At 42.1% G+C, this 20,642-nt stretch overlaps 1 protein-coding gene across 2 annotated transcripts in view; it reads left to right on the top strand.

Moving 5' to 3' along the window:
* The window catches only part of MYO5B (myosin VB), a 390,244-nt gene that overhangs the window by 127,340 nt on the left and 242,262 nt on the right, over positions 1-20,642 (top strand). The window lies entirely within an intron of this gene.

Raw genomic sequence — 20,642 nt, 5'->3', positions numbered from 1 at the left:
AAAAAAAAAAAAAAAAAAAAAAAAAAAAAAAAAAAAAAAAAAAAAAAGGCAGTATTTCAGGTAAGAGTTGAAGTCTGGAACTAGAGCAGCAGAGTGGAAATTGAGAGTGGATTCTGAATTTGAGGGAGATGTTGACATTATCTGGCGTGTTCTAGGTGCCTGAGTAAATGGCATTGAACTAACAGGTCTTGGTGATTGGTTGGAACTCTTCAATTAAACTTGAATATGGGTTGGGCTGGGAGAAGCAGAAGGAGCACTAGCTGGGGATTCAAGGTCTATTTCTAGGTTCAGTCTTTTTTAGGGATCTGAGCATGGCCAGTTTACTTAACTTGTTGGATCTCAGTGTCTTTCATCTGTAAACTGTATCTAAGGATCCCTATGCTTCCTGTCTTATGGAATTCTAGGGATTACTATTTGCATAAGCCCTTTGAAAACTGCAATTACTCTCTAAACAGTGCTCTTCTAGCAGTACCAGGCTAAGGAGTGATGGGGATGAGCATGCTCAGGCATGAGTGTGAGAGGGAGGATACTGTGAATGGACAGTGGACAGTGTATATCGCCTAGCTGTGGACTAATGGATGATGAGGTTGGACAATATTGAAGACTTGGGGGATGGGATGTAGGGACTTGGAAGGGAAAATTTTGCCATTGTTATGGTGCTCAGCGTCTCTGCCGTGAGTGAAGGAACTCTGTCCTGACATGATGCTGTTCTTCATCCTTACGCCAGTGGTGAAAACAGACTCCAGAGCTCAGCATTAACCCAAATGAGAAGGTTCTCTGTTAAACACAGGAAGATGGTAGCTACAGCAGGAGAGGTAATGGTCAATAAGGGGTGTTTTTTAAACATCCAATGGTTATTATTATATATATATATGTATATATTTTTTAACCAGAGAATATTGCCCTTTTTACTCATTTCCTACTCGCACCCAGGACAGTTTTTGGACTCCAGTAAAGGAGTGTGTTCTTGGGCTAGGTACTGATCTCCTGGGAGCCTTGTTTCCCTTATCTGCTAAATAATGATAGAAACTTCTTTTTTTTTTTTTTTTTTTTTGAGTTTTGAGACAGAGTTTTGCTCTGTCACCAGGTGCCAGGCTGGAGTGCAGTGGCGCAATCTTGGCTCACTGTAACCTCCACCTCCCGGGTTCAAGCAATTCTGCCTCAGCCTCCCGAGTAGCCGGGACTACAGGCACATGCCACCGTGCCCGGCTAATTTTTGTATTTTGAGTAGAGATGGGGTTTCACCATGTTGGCCTGGATGGTCTCGATCTCTTGACCTTGTGATCCGCCCGCCTCGGCCTCCCAAAGTTCTAGGATTACAGGCGTGAGCCACTGCACCCGGCCGACAGAACCTTCTTAGTCCAAAAACAAAGCACTAATCTGATGGACTTCTATGGTCTGTCTGACTAGAGAGAGGCCCATCTGTTGAGCCACAAACTTTGACCTTTCCATGGATATATTAAAGGTGGACACTAAAGATGTTGCCATGGACAATCGTCTTTGTGGGAAGCAGGAAGGTGGTTAAATGATAAGTGCAAATGGAGTGTTGAGAGCTTATTTTAGTTAACCTACTGATTGGGAAAACCAAGCTCAGGAGAATGTGAAGGATTTGTCTAATGCTGTTTTGCTATTTGGATGCTGTGGGAGGTCTATGTGCCTCAGTAACCTGTGACCAGAGCCACACTTCTTCCACACCAAGACCCAGTTGCCTTTGGCTTGACATCTCCAGCTCCATATTCTCAGGCATCCTGGAAAGAATAAATGTGACTTGGCCTGTGTCCAGAACCAGGGTGCTTGCTTTTATTTCCTTCTGTTTTCTTCTATGCATTTTCAGTTTACTAAAGGTGGGACTGCTTGGATGGCTTAACTTTGTTGGGGGAGTTTTGGTCAGTCCTTTATAATGTTCTCCCAGATTCTCATCTATGGGGTGCTTGGACCCCAGGAAGGCCCTGGAGCCAGGGCAATGGCAGGGGTCACTGGGGAAAGCTAACACTATAGACCTGGAATGTGTACCTATCTTAACACCTAAGTGGTACTGGAAAGAATACAATATGACTCAGGTTGTATCTAGAATATGGATGATTTAACACCTGGTGTGGGTTTCTATCTTAAAACCTGGGATGTATACTTGTTCAAATAGGCATGCGCACCTATTGATTATCTACTGTTAATCTTACATATTTGACAGAGCTTTATTGGCTACGTAGTATGTAACTCTTCTGTAAGAGAGTGAGAATTTTGTTGAGAAATAGGGTTTGCTTATGTTGTCCCAGAGATTCTGAGTTCCTTTAGATTTAAAATGCTTCTACTCTAAAAGTGGGGTGTGTGTGTGTGTGTGTGTGTGTGTGTGTGTGTGTGTGTGTGTATTTTCTGTGGTGTATACTTGGTAAGGAAAACAGCACCAGCAAAACTGGAGTGTTTTCTTGTTACCCGTCCTCATGAGTCACTGTTCTTAATAGTAGCTGTCTATGTTCCTGCAGTGGCTCTTGGGGTAAAAACAACAGCAACAACAACAACAAAGAAAATGAAGAAAAAAAATAGTAACTGTCTCAGTCTGTCGTTTTTTTGTTGTTGTTGCTATAAAGGAATACCTGAGCTGAGTAGTTGATGGAGAGAAGAGGTGTATTTGGTTTTGCAGACCGTACAAGAAGCATGGAGCCAGTATTTGCTTCTGGAGAGGGCCCCAGGCTGCTTGCACTCATGACAGGAGGCAAAGGGGAGCCAGCATTTGTGGAGATCACATGGCAAGAGAGGAAGCAAGAGAAGCAGGGAGGTGCCAGGCTCTTTTTAACAACTATCTCTTTCGGAAACTAATAGAGTGAGAACTCACTGCCTTCTACCCTGGAGGGCACTAATCTGTTCACTAGGGGTCTGTACACATGACCAAACAGCCCCCATTAGGCCCCATCTCCAACACTGGGAAGTGAATTTCTGCATGAGATTTGGAGGGGACAAACATCCAAACTATAGCAGTAGCAGTGGTACCTGGGACTTGGAACAGCAGCGTCTGAGGGCAGCACCGCTCATCTGATGGGTGTGTCTGTGTCCATGCCGCTCAGGTTTGGGTTGAAGGAAGGCAGCAGGCAGAGGCTTCTTCTAACCCTTGGGTCCAGCCATAGCTCATGCACATACAGATTGAACAGGAAATATAACCGGTCTTCCCATTCACTTCATAACTCCTCAAATGGTTTTCACAGTGACATCTCCCTTTTTGTCTATAGTTTTAGATTGAGAAGATGGGCCACATCTCTCATTTTACCTTTTCTCATTAAGATGAATCCCCCTTCCTGTCTACATTGTAGAGTGTATAAAGGGTGCATTTTATGCAACCTCATCTCTCCTTACTTCCTAAACTCTCCTAAGTCTTTCCTTGTGAGGAACACAGAGTGTCAGGCCAGTTGTCTTTAAAGTTGCAGACACTGTTTTTAACTGGACATGAAAGGACATTTCGAGATAAAACTGCACCTGAATCGCTATAAAACACGTTCCTTTGGCCTAGAGGAGTTTGAAGTAGCTGTGGTCATCCTAGGGGTCTGCGGTTATCTGACAGCTCTATCTGTTTGATACTTACACTAGATAGAGCTCTCTAGAGAATGATTTGGTTCCAAATAGGCAGACTGTATTATTGATAGTGTCTGCTCAGTAATTCATCTCAGAAGCAGGATGAAAATCAGAGGCATCTTTTTAAGGTCTTAGGGTAATAGTAATTTAAGCAACAGATAACCGTTTCACTTTCCTAGCTTGAAAGTCACAGTTGGTTTCATGGCTGCTACTCAGTGAGTGTGCGTGTTGATTCTGGAACAGTTTTTCTTTTCTTCTGATGTCCTAGAATTTTAGATGGTATTATTGTGCCATTTTGCTAATGTACCCAGGTTGAACATTTCTTCTCTATTCTTAGCATTAAACTTTTCCATTCAACCCTCTGAAACAACAAATTAGCTCCATATTGTGAAATGCAAGGAAAAGTTGGTAGACCTGGTTGATGAGGACATGAAATAGTACATGGATAGAGAGGTTTCGAAAACCGTATAAGCATATTTCTACAGAAGTGTGGGAATGGCAGTTTAGCAATTGGGAGTGATACAAGTACCAAGTACATAATATAAATCACTTAGGGGCAGCGTTTCAAAGACAGTTTATTTGGGGATGGTGGCAGGACAAATGATGTCCTTGATTTCCCTTCATTGTTAGTGCTTGTATGAGGACAGAGGGATGGGACTGGGGTTCTGCACATTGGAAGACTGAACTAACATACTGAAAATAATTCTTCTATATACATTCAGTCTGTAAATCTCATCTTTTTATTATGCGATTTTGACCATGTCCTTTCCCATGTTTGAAATCCATGTGTAGTTTTCCATTGGCTATAGAATACTTTAAAAAATCTGTAATGTGACCCCCAAGAACCTGCTGGATCTGGCTCCCACATCTCTTGCCAGTGTCATTTTGAGCCCCTCTCACCACTGTCCTCTGCGTCCCACCCACACTGGCCCTCTCTCAGTTCTTTAGTGAGCCCTTTTCCTTTATGCCCCAGACTTGTCACACAGCTATCCTCTTCGCCTGGAAACCACTTTCTTCCACATCTTGCCCAGCCATCTCCTTATCTGTCTAGGATTCAGCTTGAATCTTCTTCAGTAAGATCTTTCCCAATGACCCAGAGTCAGGTGGGTCCCCTGTCACATGCTGTGAATGTCGGTGCTGTTGATGCATTTATGACCATTGCAGGAGATTAACTGCATGATGTGGTCTGGGATCACTGAAGGGCCCTGTGATGTGGTTTGGCTCTGTGTCCACACCCAAATCTCATCTTGAACTGTAATCCCCATGTGTCAAGGGAGGGACCTGGTGGGAAGTGATTGGCTCATGGGGGCAGTTTTCCCCATGCTGTTCTCCACATAGTAAGTTCTCATGAGATCAGATAATTTTACAAGTGGCAGTTTCCCCTGCACTCTTTCTTTTTCTGCCACCTTGTGAAGAAGGTGCTTGCTCCTGCTTTGCTTCCGCCATGATTGTAAGTTTCCTGAGGCCTTCCCAGCCATGCAGAACTGAGTGAATTAAACCTCTTTCCTTTATAAGTTACCCAGTCTTTATATTCTCTCTTTATAGCAGTGTGAAAACAGACTAAGACATCATGTCTCATCTTCATTGTGCCGAGCACCTCACACAGTGCCTGGCTGTTGTGCAGAGGTGTTCAGTAAATACTTGTGGAGGATTAGGTGAACTGGAGTCCCTATTCCAGTCTGTAAACCTTGGTAGCCTATTAGGGACATACAGGAATTGAATGTTTACTGAACAGCCTCAAAGATAGGTGTTTGGATAATTGGTGATGGGGAGACTGACATGCTCCTGTGGAAGGAAAATTGAGAGCTGGCTTAAGTTCCAGATGCAAGTATGTGAGGTATATAAGTTCTGAGAGAGGTCATCTCTTGAAGACAGAGTAAGGACAAACCAACTCATGGACCCAAATACACGGTGCAGTTTCCCCCAAGTTATTTCTTAGGAAAGAATGGTGCTCCTATGCTTTGTCTTACTTATTTTGGTCAATGTAGTGGTTTGCAGAAGAGAGCTTAGCCTAAAGTAAGATCAGTCAATGCTTGCTTTGGTTGCTTAGACAGGTCAAGTAATGGAACAGTGTTTTAAAAAGAAAAAGGAAGCAAACTTAGACTGCATAATTATTTCTAGGGCTATGATCTTTCAATAAGAGTTATGGTGATTGTAAACTGTTAAGGTTGTTTCTCTGGGGAAAGAAATATACTGGTCTTTTATAGAGATGAGAGTATAAATCCACTGGATGAAGAGGAAAACAACTATCCAGTGATAGAATCAGATATGGATTTGAAAAGTTAGATTATGTCAATGAGCTTTGAAAATGAAGGCGGTATACTCTGGAAAACTATCTTAAGTGACTTAAAGATTTTTTAATATGACAGTGGATTACTTAATTCATATACTCGATTGCTCTGTTTAGGGAGCATTGACAGTCCAGGAGCTGAATTATGTAAGTAGGATTTTAACAGTTTTAGCTACTTGATTGGATTCAGACATACACTTTAGCTGCATGATATGCACTAGCTTTGAGGAAATCTTTTTTAGCTTTTTTTTGGCAAGCAGGTTAAATGGATTCTGCATTGCAACCTTGCAAAGCTGACTTACTATGGACACATCCCTTTTTAAATGGGAGCTTTCAGTGATCTTTCCACTTAGGCCATTAGGCCATTCACAGTCTCCAAAGAATGTTTCCTTGTGCTCACTTCAGACTCAGGGATTTACACTTCAAGTTCATTGGAAGTGGACATGCATAAGGTACTAAACTGATATGTCTGTTGTCCAAGTAGACCGTAGGAAGTTTTGAAGTGAGAGCATCACCACATTGCTTGATAGGTATTTCTAAGCCTCTGCTGTCACTGCAGCTTCCATCACCAACAAGTATACTGCTGGTATAAACCAGTTGGATAAAATGACTCAGCAATATCCCTCGTACACCAAATGCTTCCCATCTTGTCAATTCATCACTTGCAGACACACTGCTTACTCTGTTAACTACATCTGCAGCGCAGTAAACAGGTAAGTTTTGCCTTGAGAAGCCAGATGGAGACTCAAATCCTTATTGGCTTCAAATACAGATACAGAATGTGTGATAGAGAAGATGGGATTGTGACTGACACAATGAAATATCACAAAAAGTTGACTCTCTTCTCAAGAGGCTGGGTTGAGATGATACGACATCGTAGCATGTGGATTTGCCTTTTGGTTATAATTGACTTTTGTTTCATTTAAATGGTAGGAAATGTTGAACATTATTATAATCATGCTATGTGACTATGCAGTTACATTAGAATGATGTAACTGTATAGTCACATAGCATGATTATAATAATGCTTTTTTTTCTCCTTTACCCCCAGGTTGCTCAGTGGCTCTCTGCTGTCCCCATCTGTGTGCCTGTGTGCATTATGTTATAGTTCTTTCTCCCAGTGCTCTGCTTACCCTGGTTCTCTGTCATTAAAACAACAACAACAGGCCAGGCGCGGTGGCTCACGCCTGTAATCCCAGCACTTTGGGAGGCCGAGGCGGGTGGATCACGAGGTCAAGAGATCGAGACCATCCTGGTCAACATGGTGAAACCCCGTCTCTACTAAAAATACAAAAACTCAGCTGGGCATGGTGGCGCGTGCCTGTAATCCCAGCTACTCAGGAGGCTGAGGCAGGAGAATTGCCTGAACCCAGGAGGCGGAGGTTGCGGTGAGCCGAGATCGCGCCATTGCACTCCAGCCTGGGTAACAAAAGCGAAACTCCGTCTCAAAAAACAAACAAACAAACAAAAAAACAACAACAACAAACAGCAAGATTGGGAGGCATCTGAGTGGGACTCAGGAATCTACCTAATTGGCTCAGAAATATATACCTGAATTTTTAGTTACTTAGGTGGCTCTGGACAAACAGGACATTTACATTTAATTCCTGTGGCTCCACATTACAGGGAGCTTTCCAGTGGAGAGCATTTGGTGAAAGGGGAAGGTTATTACTGGTTCAGGAAGCCTTTAATGGGAATGAGTAAATGGAAACTCAGAAGCATGGCTCACCGCTGGGGGAGGAGGAGTTAACTCAGGAAATAATCTGGAAGCACTGAGCTTCTCTATTCCCATGACACTTTATATGCACCGGTTCTGTTGGGATTATATGGCTGTCTGTGTGCTCCTAGAGGGAGTTCTTTCTGGTTTTATTCACTCCAAGGGCCTGAGTCCTCCATAGTAAGAACTACTGCACATTTAAAATGTGCCAGATACTGGACTAAATGTTTCATATACATTATTTAATCCTAACAACAACTCGGGTACAGAAGATATTTCCCCCAGATAAGGAAATATCTTCTGAGAGAGCAGAGACTCAGAAGTGTAGACCGTTACCTGATGATGGGAGTGGGGACTAGCACTCTAAACCTGAATCTTCACCTCCTTGCTCTCGTGTCTCCCGTACTGGGAGCCCAGCCCAATAAATGTGAAGGGAAGATGACCAACAGCACACCAGTGGGAATGTTCTTGATTTGGGCCTCCAAAAGTTTGAAGGACTAATTATCACCACTGGATTCAGGAAGCAGTGTCTGGGTCCATGAACACTCCTTGAGATAGCAGTACCTGTAGAAATGACTGTGAGAGGTTCTGCTTGGAGGGGGTGCAAGGCTTACTCTTTATCTTTTAAATTCTTACGTTGCAGAAGAGTGGAGTGTGACCCACTTCTTGCAAGCACAGTTAGGTAAGGTTTTCATAGTTCCTACACACAGCAGCATCCTTCCTGGTACCAAGCCACTTGGGAAATTGCTGTTTTGATGGTGTTAAATGAAACTATTAGCTTAGTTTAGAAGTGTTTTTTCTTCCTTCTGAGCAGACCAGTGTTCCTGTTCTTGGTCCCCTAATCACAGGAATGGACAGGGAGTTTATACTGCTGGCTACCATGTTAGGCTGTGGGGTCTGTTGTCCATTCCCAGGGAGCTCCGCCCAGACTGCCCTGCTTCTGGTCAAGGCTTTGTTGCAGCTGAAACTTCACTCTGTCTGATGCTTAATGCTGAAACTACCTGTGGCTTACCTTGGCATGTTGTTGTTAATGGGCATTTATACATTTTTTTATGTGTAATTATAAAGCACTTTACCTGTATAAAATACATACTCAGCAGGACTTTAGGCTGCTGTAAGCAAATCAGTGTTTCTCCAGGAGGAGGGTAGACAGTGGAAGACTTAGAGACTGAGATCTTTTCTCCAGGTCTACTTTTGACTAAGCTCTTGGCAACTTATTCATCACTTTTAACCCTCAGGTTCCTTCTGTATAAAATGGGAGTGATAACCCTGCTCATCCTAACTCAGTTTTGAAACTAAGTTGAAATGATTCAAATACTTACGATTACTTATGTTAGTAGAAGGGTATGAAAGTAGCATTATTATTAATTCCAGGGAGTGAAGGTTTCAAATGTCCCTGTTCTCTTCTCCCTGAAGGTCCACCTTGGCTCCTGAGGTTCACTCTGAGATAGGAATTTTAATTCTGACAGTGCATTCATCACTTTGGAAGTTGGTAAAAAATACAGTGTTTGGGCCCTACCCCCAGAAATTTAATTATTCAAGTGTGGGATATGGGTGTTAGTGGTTTTGTTTTTTAAAGGTGTACAGATCTGCAGATAATTTTTATATGCCAGCCAACATCAAGAATCACTTCTCTCATGTCTTTGGAGTAGAAGTAGGCTAGATCCAGGTATTGATCTTTAAGGTAAGGCATGGCTACCTGTGTATTATGACCTACAGGCCATCAAAAGGATCCCAGTGACATGGACCACCTTAGACTTCTTATTTTCCTTTTCTCATTTTCTAATGCTATCCAAAATCTCATCAGGATTTCTGGACAAAACTGTATAGTAATATCACCATCATCGTCATCATTGCCTAATACTTATGTGCTTTGGTAGTGGGCTCTCATTTAATTCTTAGAAAATTTTATGAGGTATATAGAACTTTACCTGTTGTTCAACTAAGGAAACTGATGATCAGACCCATTCATCAACATACACAAGCTAATAAGTAGTGGTTAGAATTCCTCCTCAAAGCTGTCTGACTCTAGAGCACACACACTTGACCACAGTACTATACTGCCTGATAATTCATAAACATGGATAAATGCTGTGCTCTTCCAGACATTGTGTTTACATTTTAGCTGGGGCTCTTTTGGAAAGAGTTCTTCAGCTCTGGGGAAAGGATCTGCAGGCTAGAGTTTAATGTTTAACCACAGACTGGTGGGGAGAGGCCTGTAGCACATGAGGGTCTGTGATACCCTTCCAATCCAACACCTAGTCAGCCACATAGAATTATATTTGAAACTTGCTTGCATATTGAATTCATTTGGGGAGCTTGAGAAAACACTGCCTGGTTCCCAGCACCAGAGATTGATAAAGGTAGGATGGGGTGTTGCTTGGCATGGGAATTTGTAATTGTTCCCTAGGTGATTCTAATGTGTAGTCAGGATTGAGGCTCTTGTCATAGATGGCCACTCCCTCCAGCTGTGTATGTATGAGAACAGCTGCTGGAGTTGTTCCTTCAGTGGAAGAAATGAACAGGGGGTTGGAGAATAGCTTGGTAGTAGTGCATTTACATATGATATAGGCATCTGCCTTCTCCAGGAAATATATGGGGCTCTTTTCAAAAGAACTTTCCAAAAATCACGAGCTTTTCTTTGATAATTAGGTCAGGGTTGCTGTTTTATTTACTTTGATATGATGGAATTAAGTGTTATTGAAATAGGATAGTGACAAATGGAGTGGCGTGGTAATTGGGTTATATGAGTGAGCTTGTCTGCCTCATACTCTGTTGCCTTACAGTAAATCTGATAGAGGTCGGATTTGTCTTATTCCTGGAAGGTGAGAAAAAATTAAGAGGCAACACATCTCCTTGGTTCTGGAGAGTTTCTCTGTGGCTCATAAAATACTGTCTTTCTGTGAAAATATTTACTGCTTTTTCATGGACTAGTAATGAGAACTGATGCCAGGAGAGAGAGTGTACACGATACTGTTGGCATTCTCTACAAACAGAACATTGTGTGTGTTTTTAAACACATAAAATTTACTTAATATGAAACTAACCATTTTTAAAGTGAACAATTTGGTATTTAGTACATGCAGTGTTTTGCAACCACCATCTTTGGTTACCAAAACACTTTGGTCACTCCAAAAAGAAACCCTTCCCCTCCAAATCCTTTCCGTCTCCAAAGCTCAGAACATGTCTGCCCTCCTCAAGTCTTTCCCAGCTACTGTGGTCTTGTCTCTCCCTTCTTAGTTCATGTGTCTGTTTCTTGGCCTTGTATTTTGTACTCATCATACACTAGTTTGCACTTGCTTACAGAAGCAATGCGCCTTCCTTGCGGTGAGTGGGTTGGGGTGGCGGTTGCTGGCAAAGCCAGCTTGTAAGGCAAAATTTGATTATGGTTAAAATTACCCTTGGAAGATCTATAAATTTCTCATTATATGCAGTATGCATGACATTGGATAAACAGCCCTGCTCAGTAATTTATATACACTTTAAGCTGAGAATCCGAGAAGTAGGATAAACGTGAGAAGGCAGAAGTGGGGAGGTGGCAGCTGGCAGCTGTGAACCATCCTGCACAGAATAAAGGGTTCATTTCATTCTGATTTAACAATGAATTGCTATAATCTCAACGCGTGTCCATGTGCTGTTATTGTGGAGATGGACTGGGCACATATTTGGCTCCCAAATATTTACTAGATTTGTGTCCAAAGCTTGCTTTTTTTCTCCGATCTGCATATACAAAATCCTTTTAAACGTCATGCGAGAATTTGGCTACCAACTTTCTCTCTTCCAAAGTTGCCATTAACTTGTTTCCCCCTCTCTCCCTGTCTTCCTTCCCTCTACTGGTTAGCTATTATTCTACTTAGGAGTTGGTCACACCACCTTATTAGAGCATATTTTTTATGCGAGTTATCGAACCAACTAGATTATTTGTCCCTTAGGTTCAGGAGCTAGATCTCCAGGTTTGTACTTGATTACATGGTACTTATGACAGTGTGTTTTATGTATAAACCAGGTGCCCCATAAATGCACAGTCTCTGTTCAATGATCCTATACTCAGCATGAACATTTAGTGAGCATCTGTTCCATGCCAGGATGTGCTAGATCCCAGGGATACAAAGATGCCTAGTGGTATATTTGGAAGACCTTGCTGTAATGAGGTGAAACTGACATGAAAGAAGTAACTACAAAACCAGAAGGAAAACTAATCACAGAAGAATTTATAGTGGCAGCTTATAGTTGGTAGGACTAACTCTATGGGGAACAGGGAAGGAAGTGATCAGTGAGGAGATAGTGTTGGAAGTTGGACCCTGCCCACATGGACAAGTGAGGAAGGGCACTGTGGCCTGAGGGAACAGCAGGTACAAGGACAGAGGTTGGCATGCTTTCCTGTAAAGGACCAGATAGTAAACATTTTGCTTTTTTTTTTTTTTTCTCCGAGATGGAGTCTCGTTTTGTCACCCAGGCTGGAGTCCAGTGACACAATCTCTGCTCACTGCAACGTCTGCCTCCCAGGCTCAAGCAGTTCTCCTGCCTCAGCCTCTTGAGTAGCTGGGATTATAGGTGCCCACCACTATGCCTGGCTAATTTTTGTATTTTTAATAGAGATAGGATTTCACCATGTTGGCCAGGCTGGTTTCTAACTCCTGACCTCAAATGATTCACACAACTCTGCCTCCCAAAGTGCTGGGATTACAGGCATGAGCCACTGTGTCCAGCCTACTATGTTTTAAAAATGGCTTTGAACCATAGGGTCTCTGTCATTACTTTTTTTTTTTTTTCTTTTCTTTTGAGACAGTATCTCATTTTGTTGTCCAGGCTGAGTGCAGTGGCACAATCATAGCTCACTGTAACCTTGAGCTTCTGGGCTCCAGGGACCCTCATGCCTCAGCCTTCTGAATAGCTAGGACTATAAGCATGTATCACCACATCTGACTAATTTTTTTTGTTTTCTTTTTTGAGACAGAGTCTCACTCTGTCATCAGGCTGAAGTGCAGTAGCACAGTCTCAGCTTACTGCAACCTACACCTCCTGGGTTCAAGTGATTCTCCTACCTCAGCCTCCAGGGTAGTTGGAATTACAGGTGCATGCCACCACGCCCAGCTAAGTTTTGTATTTTTAGTAGAGACCGGGTTTAACCACATTGGCCAGGCTGGTCTCGATCTCTTGACCTCATGATCTGCCCACCTTGGCCTCCCAAAGTGTTGGGCTTACAGGTATGAGCCACTGCGCCCAGCCTAATTTTATTTTAAGTTTTGTAGAGACAGGGTCTTGCTATGTTGCCCAGGCCGGTCTCAAACTCCTATCCTCAAATAATCTTCCTGCTTCATCTCCCAAAGTGCTGGCATGATAGGCATGAGCTACTGTACCTGGCCCTCAATTCTAGCATCAGAATGTGAAAGCATTACATAGATAATACATCAATGAATGAATGAATGTGTTCCCATGAAACTTTATGGACATCAGAATTTGGCTTTCATGTGATTTTTTTCATGTTATGTGAATATCCTCTTTTGAACCTTTTTCAACCATTCTTAACTCTTGGGCTATATAAAACAGGCAACACAGGCAGTGTGCCAGATTTGTCCCACAGCTGTAGTTTGCTGACGTGTTCTCAAAGGCAGTGAAGTGTGAGATGACGCTGCAGGAATGGAAGAGCAAGTAGTTAGTATGAAGATTCTGAGGCAGTGAGTCTGGGGGAGGCTGAGATTCTATGCTTCTAACCTGCTCCTAGGTGATGATGTTGCTGAGGTCCTCACCTGGAGGAGCAAAGAGCTAAAGTATCACTGGGATGGTCCCACTGTGCCACTTAAGTTGTGATAGGTTTTGTGGGTATGGGACAATATGAGAAGCCAATTTTGTGCCTACCAGGTTCTCTCAGTCTCTTTAGAGAGGAGAGTTATATAAGTAGAAAGATACATGAACTCCGCTAGAGTAAAAATTAAATTGAGATAGAGCCAGGCAGTGAGATTCTTCAATGTTGGATGCAAGTAACCACCCCACAAGTGGCACGTGGGCCACAGGGAGATGGCCAGTGGAGTTCTTGGGTGAGCTGGGACTGGGCTCCCTGGCTTCCAGGATCTGTACAACATCACCTCCGTTTGGTTCCTCTTGGGATTTCCCTGTTCCTTTCTGGTTATTCCTCATTCTGTTGTTTTGAGCCATTCCTGACACTACTTACACGAATTGGGGACTTTGCTTTAGGTAAAATTTCTTGGTTGTGCTGGCTGAAGGGGGAGTCCCAGGAGTGTAACTCAGTGACCAGATAGCACTGTAGTGAGGTTGAAGGACAGACACTCACCTGAAGCTTAGGGACAGAAGCTTAAAGGTCATCACAGCTGGATGGATGGTGGGCTTAAACAACAGTGGAGAAAGTGAGTTAGGACACCTGTGGGTAAAAGAAATGTTGACAGTTAAGGTCAGCAAATGCTCAGAAAGTTTTCTCTAAAGGTACCTCAGAACATTCTTGATATTTTACTCTGGAGCTCTCAGATGCTATAAAGCTCTTTCTTATTATAAAGCTCCATAGTGTTTTGCTATAAAGATACGGTAACATCTTGCCGTAAGGTGGTGGGCTCAAGAAGCAGGGAGAAGGTTAAAATTCCGTGAATTTGTTTTTTAATAATGAAAATGGATGACTTTGGTTTGTACCCCGAGTTGAGATGTCAAGGCTGCAAAGTGGTCGATGTTTGCTTTCTCATTATTGGCATCCTGATTCTATTGCCTTACAACTTTCACTGCTCCATAGTGAATTAGAAACAAGTGTAGGAGGGGTCAGGGTCTTGCTTTTAACAAAAGACCACTGACTACTTGGAGGATAACACTGCTTTGAAAAAAAAAAAAAGCAGAACCAAAATAAAGCCATTTGGCTGTGTGCACACAGGTGACAGACTGGCCCAGGGTCTGTGCTCAGCTGTCACTCCAGGAGTGAAGTGGATGATGCTGACCCAAGCACATGTTCTGATTGAGCTTTTGGTCAAAAGAGCCATTAGTTTTAGGTTCGCTGAGAATATTCTGTGGCCAAGCAGCCAGATGTATGTGTGTGCGCCTGTACACTGATGGCTTCTGCAGCAAATAGACCCTGTGGAAGTTACGTGCCTATGAGATGAAAATGCAGAAATTGTTCTGACAGCTGTGCGGTGGGATGCCGGGAGATGCAGATGCTGCCATTCAGCACACGTTAGTGTCTCTGGGAGCTTTTTTTACTTTAGGTTCTGGGGTACATGTGCACGCCACGCAAGGTTGTTGCATAGGTGCATACATAACCAGGTTGTTTGCTGCCTCTATTCCCCCTTTGTCTGTATCTGGCATTTCTCCCCATGTTATGCTTCCCCACCCTCCCCACCCCCCACTGTCCCTCCCCTAGCCCCCTCCCCAAACTACCTCCAGTGTGTGGTGCTCCTCTCCCTGAGTCCATGTGTTCTCATTGTTCAACACCTACTTATGAGTGAGAACATGTGGTGTTTGGTTTTCTGTTCTTGTGTCAGTTTGCTGGGAATGATGGTTTCCAGGTTCATCCATGTCCCTACAAGGACACAAACTCATCGATTTTTTTATGGCTGCATAGTATTCCATGGTGTATATACACCACATTTTCTTTGTCCAGTCTATCATTGATGGGCATTTGGGTTGGTTCCAGGTCTTTGCTATTGTACACAGGGCTGCAATGAACATGTGTGTGCATGTGTGTTTATAATAGAATGATTTATAGTTCTTTGGGTATATACCCAGTAATGGGATTGCTAATTCAAATGGAATTTCTATTTCTAGATCCTTGAGGAATCGCCACACTGTCTTTCACAATGGTTGAACTAATTTACACTCCCACCAACTGTGTAGGAGTGTTCCTATTTCTGCACATCCTCTCCAGCATCTGTTGTCTCCAGAGTTTTTAATGATCACCATTCTAACTGGCATGACATGATATCTCAATGTGGTTTTGATTTGCATTTCTCTAATGACCAGTGATGATGAGCATTTTTTCACATGTTTGTTGGCCTCATATATATCTTCTTTTGAAAAGTGTCTGTTCATATCCTTCACCCACTTTTGAATGGTGGTGTTTTTTTTCTTGTAAATCTGTTTTAGTTTTTTGTAGATTCTGGATATTAGCTCCTTGTCAGATGGGTAGACTGCAAAAATTTTTTCCCATTCTGTTGGTTGCCAGTTTGCTCTGATGATTGTTTCTTTTGCTGTACAAAGCTCTGAATTTTATAGTCATTTGCCTATCTTGGCTTTTGTTACCATTGATTTTGGTGTTTTAGTCATGAAGTCCTTGCCTATGCCTATGTCCTGGATGGTTTTGCCTACGTTTTCTTCTAGTGTTTTTATGGTGTTAGGTTTTATGTTTAGATCTTTAATCCATCTGGAGTTAATTTTAGTGTAAGGTGACAGGAAGGGGTCCAGTTTCTGCTTTCTGCACATAGCTAGCCAGTTTTCCAAATACCATTTATTCAACAGGGAATCCTTTCCCCATTGCTTGCTTTTCTCAGGTTTGTCAAAGATCAGATGATTGTGGATGTATGGTGTTGCTTCTGAGGCCTCTGTTCTGTTCCATTGGTCTATGTCTCTGTTTTGGTACCAGTACCATGCTGTTTTGATTACTGTAGCCTTGTGGTAGTCTGGCAATGTGATGCCTCTGGCTTTGTTCTTTTTGCTTAGGATTGTCTTGGCTATGTGGGCTCTCTTGTGATTCCATATGAAGTTTAAAGTGGTTTGTTCCAGCTCTGTGAAGAAGGTCATTGGTAGCTTGATGGGGATAGTGTTGAATCTATAAATTACTTTGGGCAGTATGGCCGTTTTCACAATATTGATTCTTTCTAACCATGAGCATGGAATGTTTTTCCATCTGTTTGTGTCCTCTCATTTCCTTGAGCAGTGGTTTGTAGTTCTCCTTGAAGAGGTCCTTTACATCCTTTGTTAGTTGTATTTCTAGGTATTTTATTTTCTTTGTAGCTATTGTGAACGGTAGTTCGCTCTTGATTTGGCTCTCTTTTTGTCTGTTATTGGTATATAGGAATGCTTGTGATTTTTGCACATTGATTTTGTATCCTGAGACTTTGCTGAAGTTGTTTATCAGTTTGAGAAGATTTTGGGCTGAGACGATGGGGTCTTCTAAGTATACAATCATGTCGTCTGCAAATAGAGACAATTTGACTTCCTCCTTTCCTAATTGAACACACTTTATTTCTTTTTCTTGCCTGATTGCTCTGGCTGGAACTTCCAGTACTATATTGAGTAGGAGTGGTGAGAGAGGCCATCCTTGTCTGGTGCCTGATTTCAAAGGGAATTCTTCCAGCTTTTGCCTGTTCAGTATGATATTGGCTGTAGGTTTGTCATAAATAGCTTTTATCATTTTATGATACGTTCCGTCCATACCAAGTTTATTGAGAGTTTTTAGCATGAAGGGCTGTTGAATTTTGTCAAAGACCTTCTCTGCCTCTATTGAGATAATCATGTGGTTTTGTCTTTGGTTCCATTTATGTGATAGACTTGCATGTGTTGAACCAGTCTTGCATCCCCAGGATGAAGCATACTTGATCATGGTGGTTAAGCTTTTTGATGTGCTGTTGCAGTTGGTTTGCCAGTATTTTATTGAAGATTTTTGTCTCGATGTTCATCATGGATATTGGCCTGAAGGTTTCTTTTTTAGTTGAGTCTCTGCCTGGTTTTGGTATCAGGATGATGTTGGTCTCATAAAATGAGTTAGGGAGGATTCCCTCTTTTTGTCTTATTTAATGTAGTTTCAGAAGGAATGGAACCAGCTCCTCTTTGTATGTCTGATAGAATTCTGCTGTAAACTGGTCTGGACCTGGACTTTTTTGGTTGGTAGGCTATTGATTGCTGCCTCAACTTCAGCCCTTGTTATTGATCTATTCAGGGTTTCAGCTTCTTCCTGGTTTAGTCTTAGTAGAGTACAAATGTCCAAGAATTTATCCATTTCTTCCTCGTTTGCTGGTTTGTGTGCATAGAGCTGTTTGTAGTAATCTCTGATGGTAGTTTGTGTTTCTCTGGAATCAGTGGTGATATCCCCTTTATAATTTTTTATTGCATCTGTTTGATTCTTCTCTCTTTTCTTTTTTATTGGTCTGGCTAGTGGTCTATTTAGTTGATCTTTTTTTTAAAAAAAAAAAAAACAGCTCCTGAATTTATTGATTTTTTTTTTTTTTTTTTGAAGGGTTTTTTGTGTCTCTCCTTCAGTTTGGCTCTGATCTTACTTATTTCTTGTCTTCTGCTAGCTTTTGAGTGTTTTTGATCTTGCTCAGCTAGCTCTTTCAATTTTAATGATAGGGTATCAGTTTTAGATCTTTCCTTGTTTCTCATTTGGGCATTTATTGCTATAAATTTCTCTCTTGACACTGCTTTAAAGGTGTCCCAGAGATTCTGGTAATTTGTGTCTTCATTCTGATTGGTTTTGAAGAACATCTTTATTTCTGCCTTTATTTCATTGTTTATGCAGTCGACACTCAGAAGCAAGTTGTTCAGTTTCCAAGTGGTTGTGCGGGCTTGAGTGTGTTTCTTGATCCTGAGTTCTAGTCTGATTGTGCTGTGGTCTGATAGACTGTTATCATTTCTGTTCTTTTGCCTTTGCTGAGGAGTGATTTGCTTCCAATTATGTGGTCTCTTTTAGAGTAAGTGCGATGTGGTACTAAGAAAAATGTAGATTCTGTGGATTTGGGGTGGAGCGTTCTGTATATGTCTATTAGGTCCGCTTGATTGAGCTCTGCATTCAAGTCCTGAATGTCCTTGTTAATTTTCTGTCTTGCTCATCTATTTGATATTGACAGTGGAGTGTTGAAGTCTCCCACTATTATTGTGTGGGAGTCTAGATCTCCTTTTAGGTTATTAAGAACTTGCTTTATGGATCTGGGTGCTCCTGTGTTGGGTGTGTATATATTTAGGAGAGTTAGCTCTTCTTGTTGTATTGATCCTTTTACCATTATGTAGTGCCCTTCTTTGTCTCTCTTGATCTTTGTTGGTTTGAAGTCCGTTTTATCAGAGACTAGGATTGCAACCTCTGCTTTTTTTTGTTCTCCATTTGCTTGGTAAATCTTCTTCCATCCCTTTATTTTGAGTCTATGTGTCTTTGTATGTGAGACGGATTTCCTGAATACAACACACTGATGGGTCTTGACTTTTTATCCAGTTTGCCAGTCTGTGTCTTTTGATTGGGGCATTTAGGCCATTTACATTCAATGTTAATATTGTTATGTGTGAATTTGATCCTGCCATGTTGTTACTGGCTGATTTTCTTGCCCGTTAGTTGACTCATTTTCTTCATTGCATTTTTGGTCTTTGCCCTTTGGTGTGCTTTTGCAGTGGCTCGTACTTCTTTCCATGCTTAGTGTTTCTTTCAGAAGCTCTTGTAAGGCAGGTCTGGTGGTGATGAAATCTCTCAGTAATTGCTTGTCTGCCAAGTATTTTATTTCTCTTTCACTTATGAAGCTTAGTTTGGCTGGATATGAAATTCTGGATTGAAAGTTCTTTTCTTTAAGGATGTTAAATATTGTCCCCCACTCTTTTCTGGTTTGTAGGGTTTCTGTGGAGAGATCTGCTGTGAGTCTGATTGGCTCCCCTCTGCAAGTGACCTGACCTTTCTCTCTGGCTGCCCTTAGCATTTTTTCCTTCATTTCAACCCTGGTGAATCTGACGATTATGTGCCTTGGGGTTGCTCTTCTTGAATATCTTTGTGGAGTTCTCTGTATTTCTTGGATTTGAATGTTGGACTGCCTTGCTAGGCTGGGGAAGTTCTCCTGGATAATATCCTGGAGAGTATTTTCCAGCTAGGATTCATTTTCCCTGTCACATTCATGTACACCGATCAAGTGTAGATAGGTCTTTTCACATAATCCCATATTTCTTGGAGGCTTTGTTCATTTCTTTTCAGTCTTTTTTCTCTTGTCTTGCCTTCTCTTTGTATTTCATTGAGTTGATCTTCAATCTCTGATATCCTTTCTTCTGCTTGATCGATTTGGCTATTTAAACTTGTATTTGCTTCACGCAGTTCTCATGCTGTTTTTCAACTCCATCAAGCTGTTTATATTCTTCTCTAAGCTGGTTATTCTAGTTAGCATTTCATCTAACCTTTTTTCAAGGTTTTTGGTTTCTTTGTATTGAGTTAGAACGTGTTCCTTTAGCTCAGAAAAGTTTATTATCCACCTTCTGAAGCCTGTTTCTGTCAATTAGTCACATTCTTTCTCAGTCATGTTGTGTTTCCATGTTGTTGAGGCATTGTGATCCCTTGAAGGAGAGGAGGTGTTCTGGTCTTTGACGATTTCATCTCTTTTGTGCTTTTTCCCCCATCTTTGTTGATTTAGCTATCTGTGATCTCAGGGAGCTGCTTGATGAGGTTGCTTGTCTGCCTGTAGAGGTGCTACTGAGTTTCTGTGGACTCCTTCAGGTTGCTAGGTAAGCTTCCTGTCCTCTGGGAGCTTTTATGTCACCTCCGATCCCTGCTGAGTTGGTCTGAGGTGCAGCTGGGAATTGATATTTTCCAGGCTCCTCAGGTGATTCCGACTGCAAGTAAGGCTGGGAACCCCCAGGTTGTGTTGAGGATGTGCTGGGCAAGTCACTGACAGTTGATCCTGTATCGCTACTTTACCAAGGTCTGTGTTCTTTCCTGTCAGAACTTGGCCCCATTCAATGACTTGGTCTGCAAATCAGGATAGCTACTTGGGGAGGGTGAGTGAAATTTTTGGATTTGTGGCTGAGAGAATGGACAAACAGGCCAGGCACAGTGGCTCCTTTCTGTCATCCCAGCACTTTGGGAGGCTGAGACGAGAAGATCACTTGAGGCCAGGAGTTGGAGGCTGCAGTGACCTGTGGTCACACCACTGCGTGCTAGCCTGGGTAACTGAGAACCCCGCCTCGGTTCCCATTTGAAAAAAAGAAAAATAGTGGATAAATAAATTGAGGTGGCTGACAACTTGATGATACTTAAATATACTTTCCACTTGCTGACCACTTTCTTTCACTTCTGCAGGAAAATGACTTTGTCTCTGAATGCAGAATATCAGAGCAGAGATTCCCAGGCTCTGAAGATGTGCTATACCATCTTGGCTTTTGCCTGTGTTGTTTTGTTTG

This window comes from Sapajus apella, unplaced genomic scaffold (genome assembly GCF_009761245.1).
Source record: "Sapajus apella isolate SASKATOON/1434 unplaced genomic scaffold, GSC_monkey_1.0 scaffold109, whole genome shotgun sequence".
NCBI classification, from domain to species: Eukaryota; Metazoa; Chordata; class Mammalia; order Primates; family Cebidae; genus Sapajus; species Sapajus apella.
The sequence above is the reverse complement of the archived record's forward strand: the minus strand, read 5'-3'. Positions and strand labels throughout refer to the sequence as shown.